Source organism: Lycium ferocissimum, chromosome 12, assembly GCF_029784015.1.
Source record: "Lycium ferocissimum isolate CSIRO_LF1 chromosome 12, AGI_CSIRO_Lferr_CH_V1, whole genome shotgun sequence".
Classification (NCBI taxonomy): Eukaryota; Viridiplantae; Streptophyta; class Magnoliopsida; order Solanales; family Solanaceae; genus Lycium; species Lycium ferocissimum.
In genome coordinates, this window is record NC_081353.1 from 54,172,112 (window position 1) to 54,178,111 (window position 6,000).

The following is a 6,000-nucleotide window of genomic DNA, read 5'->3' on the forward strand; positions in this document are numbered from 1 at the left end:
TGACCAGCGACAGAGGTTTCGGTTAAGGAATTTTGTTGATCGAGGGGAAGGTGTGAGGAATCTCTCGAGTCCTGTGGTTCTAGCACGGTCGCTTTATTGACTTCGTATTGGCTTAAATGGAAACTCAATCAGGTAAGCTCAAACAAGCAAGCACGCGCACATAATGGCTCGAGTTTGTCGACCCTTTCTAAAAATGTCAAAAAGAAAACAAAAGTAAAACTAAACTAAGCTATCGTATACTAACTTCTGATCAAGTCCACCTCGAGCTCCATCACAAGTACGTCGGGGCATTCCCCAGATGAAAATTTAATATAAGTGTTGACACCTAATTTTTGACCACCCGAAGTCTATTTTAAATGCTCGGAGTCCTTGGACAATAAATAAAATCAGTTGTGCACCTCAAAAGGGGTCTAGGTGATTTTATGAAATTATTTGGGACTACATGTCACCCTTTTGAGTTGATAAAGAAACATTTGAAGTATTTTAATTTTTGTGGAAATTCATTTATTGAAGAAATTTTTATGGCAATTACTCAAAAGGGCAAGAAATTTTTGGATAATTATTCATTTAGTTAAATTAAACCAGAAAAATTATATTAATGAGCAATTTTATTCCAGTTTTATTGTCCAAGGCATTTTGAGTAATTAAAAAGAATGAACATTTTACCCTTTAAATCCTGATCCAAAGGCGCGCTTGCGTAATCGATTAATTTTCTTAACTCGAAGACCGACATCTGCAAAATGATTTTTGCTTTTATTTTAAGGGTTTGTATTCTTAAACTATTTAAGTCCTATTGGACTAACAATTAGTTTTTTCATTATTTAATTATGTATTAGTTTTTTTCCCCACCCTCTATATATATGTATGTATATATACCATGTATATATCAATATACATGGTGCATATTGATATATACATGGTGCATATACACACATGTATATATATATGAGACCAAGCCCTTTTAAAAAACGGATGGACTAGGCCCAGTCCAAATGGACCATGACCTGGCCCACTTAACAATTAAAAGGAAGGGGGGAGTCTTATACTCCTCCCCCGCTCATTTTTATTTGGCATAGGGGCCTCGGAGTAAACAAGAGAAAAGGAGGCGGCTAGGGTGAAACCCTAGCATCGCTCCTGTCCTCCACCACCTACCGCCACTGTTTAACGACGTGTCCCAACGATATGAAGTAGGGAGGAGGCAAAGCATTCAATGCTTTGTCCTTCTCTCCCTAAATTCAGGCGAAACAGATCCCAAAGGTATACCCACCCCCTTTATTTATATGAATCTGTAGATTTTAGATGTTTGAACCTTTGATTTCGTTTATGCTTTAGATCTGAGCTGTTGATTCAGGTTTACGTGTGAGACTTGCACAAACTTGCAAGTCCCACATCGAGTTTTTGTGGTTTTCAAACGTTTTGGGGATTCTATAAATGGAAACCCCTATTCACGAAAGAAAGAGGTCAGAAAAAACTAAGAAAATACTAAGGGTTGAGATATCAATCCTTAAAAGTTGAAATTTTGTTCAAAGTTCTTAAGGTTTCTTTGATTTTGCTCGAAAACCTAGATCTAAAATTTGTTGTTTTTTTTTTTTACTTTCTTGGCATTCTGGGCTTGAGTCTTGGAAGAGGTGCTATCTAAGTTCACTTTTGGTCTTGGCCATGTCCACAAAAGGTAACACTTGCTCTTGTTATTTCTTTTATTTTAATTTCAGCCTTTTAATACTTGTTTTAGTTATGTCTTATAGTTATTATGTTCTCTGCTAGCTGATTATGCAAATAATGGTAGTTTGTTTAGGCTGGGAGCTGGTGTTAACTACTTGGTGACATTGTTGGTTGATTTCTGTTTGTATCCTTGTAGCTTAGTCTAGCCTAATTTGATATAGACATTGGTAGAACTCGTTTGAACTTGGACCATTGTATTCCCTACGTTTTTCTTTGGTTTTCTTTTATAGATAAAAATGGGCTTTGAGGAAGAAGTGAATCAGTTTAAGCTTTTGCCTTTCTTCTTGAGCTAGTGAGCATGGGACCTGCGTTGAATGTAGAAAAAAAAAACAGTAGTTTAATGGAGTTCCTTTTACTGATATCTGTCTATGTCTTGTTTGTTCTGCTTGACTGAGGCTTGTATTAGAGATAGGTTCATGTCTTGACTTGGAATGTCTATAGTCTTTACTTTTAGTTTTGCAACTGATGGTCCATGGCGAGGGTAGTTATGGTTACAGTCTAGCCTCTCTGATAATTAGCCCCTAGGAATTGGTATTCTTTGTGATTCATGTTTGTGTCCTGTTTGGTGTAATTTGGTCCATGAGAGGTTGGTTTTGGTTGAGTTGAGATTGCTTGTGCCTGGTATAGGTGCTGTCCATATTTTTCTTCTTCTTCTTCTTCTTCTTCTTCTTCTTCTTCTTTCAAAACTGTATTTACACTTACTTGTTTCCTTTTCTTCTTTGGGTTTGTCTGTTCATGATGGGGTTCTGGCCCCTTTCTCTTGAATTTGTTTGATCATGTTGAGTGGAATTGGGGAACTTACTTGATCTAAACCTGTAACTGGAGCAGGTTGGGTGTGTTTCTAATTAACCAAATTCCTTATTTTCTTTCTTTGTTTGATAACTGCTGCTTTTTCTCCCTGAAATAACTCACTTAGAGTTTTTCTTAAGTGTATGTGACTCAGTCATGACTTGTTTGGATTCTTCTAAGTGGTCTAGAGTGTTTTCCTTATAAGAAGGTTGTTTTCCATATAAAATTACTCCACCTAGACATAGAATAAAGGGGAAACTGAGGAGGATGATTTGAAATGTGGACTGAACTCTAGTTGTTTTTCGTTTTACTCATTTGATTGAACCACTCTTCTTAGCCAAAGGGTGAAGAGTCAAGGTTGTTCTTGAATCATTTTTTTTTTACTAAGTGTTGAGGAGTTTTGACAAAGCTGGCACAAGTTTGGTACCTAGTCTTTTCATTTGGCTAAAACAAAGAGTGTAAAGTGATAGTGGACTTTAAAAGAGGAGGATCTTTGTCCATGTGTGTTGTGACCACTTAAGACAAACAATTTTCTTTAACAGGATCAAGTTGTGTGTGTGGTCTAGACTACTGTTTCAATGGTGTCTTGCTTGTATTCCCCCAGTCTGTTTGAATTGTGATAAAGTCTCTCTCATTGGATATAGCCACCTAGCACTGAAAACCTGTAAGCAACTTGGAATTAAGCAAGATTTTGTGTCACTTTGCCTGGTTTTTCTTTTGTTGTGATCATCTAGTTAATACTAGAAGTAAAGAGAATTGGTTTTGTGCTTTGACTGTTTCACTGTCCATTCTTGTCCTCACCTTTTATGCCATTCCATTTAGTCTGCATTCACAACATGACCAGGCTGTTTAAGTCAAAATGTTGATCAAGTTTGAAAATTACAAGAAACAGTTTTAGATATTTGCTTTGTTACTGAACTTTCAAAAAGAAGTTGTCTCTTTAAACTTGTTTGGTTGATAGACCTTCTTGTGATATATGTGTTCTTTGAACGTACATGTAGATTAATCTTGATTTATGAAACTGTTTTACTTCAAACTTCCTTTTCTTGATAAGTTTTTGATAAAAAATAACTAAGTCTTCATTGTCCTAGGCTTAACATAGACCATGAGCTCCCATTTTCTCTGAACACCTGCAAGTCTTGTGTTACACCCCGTAGTTTTGTATGTTGAGATTCGAGCTACCTTTCAGGAGGTATATGAGATTATATGCGCTTATCTTATGATTGTGAGGGTTTAAGTTCATATAATAAGCTATGGAAGGATTCAAGGGCAAGTGAATCAAGAAAATTAAATTTGTTGGAACTTTGAAGAAAATGAGGGAAAATTTTGGCCCAACTTGGAGAAAGAATATTTTTTAGTATATAAGGAGTTTTGAAGAAAAACAAAAGCCTAAATTGAAGTTCATGAAGTCTAGCTTCCAACGCAACAAACCGTTCGTCGATAGGACATCGGAGTAGAGAGTTATGAACGTTACAAGTTAGGCCACCAGAGCAGAAATTTACCCTGCGCGAATGCGACTAAAGGGCCGCGAACGCGAATAGGAGCAAGGATTTACTCTTCGCGAACGTGACCCAAGGTCGCGAACGCAAAGGGCAAATTCTAGGTCGGTGGAAACCGACTCTAGAACTTTATAAAAGGGGATTTACCCCTCATTTTTCATCCAACACACCCCTAATACTCTCCCAAATCCTCTGGAAAGTTCCCCCAACTTCCGTCCACTAATTTTTATCGCGAATCAAGTGAAATCTCGGGATTTAGGTCCGGATAGCGTATAGTTGCGATTATAGTATCGTTTTGTGGTGGATTTTGGCTTGGATTCAAAGTAGCTATTGAAGATATTGCGGTTCTAGAAAGAATAAGGTATGGATCTCTCTTTATTGATATTGATTTCGATTTATTTACGAAAATAGAGTTATTAAATCGTCGTATAACGAATTAGTTGGTTGAGAAATGGGGTAAACATCGTGTGAGACATTTTATGGAGTATATTGGTGTTAATAATGTTGTTGTTGATGTTGGTATTGTTGTTGTTGTTGTTGGTTGTTGGTATTGTGATTTCGGGCTAGGCATATAAATAAGGGAGATGCTGTCCGAATTTCGGCAGATTCAAAATGGATGTAAATTAAAGGCTTAAGACAAGTATATAATGGTGAGCCTAACAATAGTATGAATGGTTTTATATGTGGATTACGAGACTACAAGCGATCGTAAATAGATTGCAAGGCAAGAGGTAGGTTGGAAAGTCGAGAAGTGAGTTTCCAGGTATGTTAAGGCTAAACCCTTCTTTCTTAAGGAATGATCCCTTTGTTGTGAACCTATATATGATATCCTCAATAATCCTATTTCTAAAATACTAAAGCTTACAGTTCTCGATGTTCCTGTGATATCATTGAACTTGTGTCATGGCTATTGATGTTATTCATTGATGTTGATCTCACCTTATGATTTTGTTCCTTCAAGGTGAGATGTGTTCATGATGATGGCTCCATAATAATAATCCAACGAGTTTAAGAACAGGTTCTTAAATAATGTTTTATAGGACATGAATAGAGTGCTAGTAGAGGATCCTTAATGAGGTATTTAATGTTCGAAGAGAGGTTTATGTTGTATCTTAGGATTTGGTTATTGTCTAGTCAAGCGGAAAGAAGTATTAATGGCCTGAGCTGTGCTTATAAGTCTTATGTGATTATGTAAACTCTACGGTTTATGTGATGACCATGAGAAGTGTATAGATATTACTTGTAGAAGTTTGGTTATGATGTCGATTATAATTACCACTGGTCTACGACCGGTGTAGACACACCCTTAGCTACGCGCTGGGACGATAGGTTATTACCACCGAGCTACGTCCGGTTGGGAAGTTACCACTGATCAATTGGGCAGATAGTACCAGAAGGATACGTAGGTCAGGATCACAGTATTATACACAGATGTAGTTGAAGATATGAGAGTATGGAGAGATATATATGCTAGATTCTCATTAGTAAGTCACAAGTACCAAGTTGATGCTTATCTTCTTCCCTGCAGTATATATTTATTATATTACATTTTCACCTTACATACTCGGTACGTTATTCGTAATGACGTCTTTTCTTGTGGACACTGCGTTCATGCCGGCAGGTGTAGATAGACGGGACGAGGATCTTCCACAGTAGGCTGCTTTCGGCTACTAGTTTTGATTGGTGGGCTCCATTTCTACCTGGAGCATTGCCGAGTCTGGGTTTGTGCATGTATAAAACTATGTGTTTTGACCTGTGCTTTTCTTCTACTTTGCTTATTTTCAGTCTAAAGCTTCTTCTTGTGTTACACGGATTTACATTCTTCAAACTGAGAGTGCCTCTTTTCTTTGGTTGACCTCTTTTACTTTCAAAATCCCTCTAAACTATCTTGTGGACTCCATGTTTCACTTGATGTTGAATTTTGTCTTACTTGTGTGGTCTGATCCTGATAAACAAAAGGGTGTGTCCTTTCTTTTGAATTCTGTTGTGA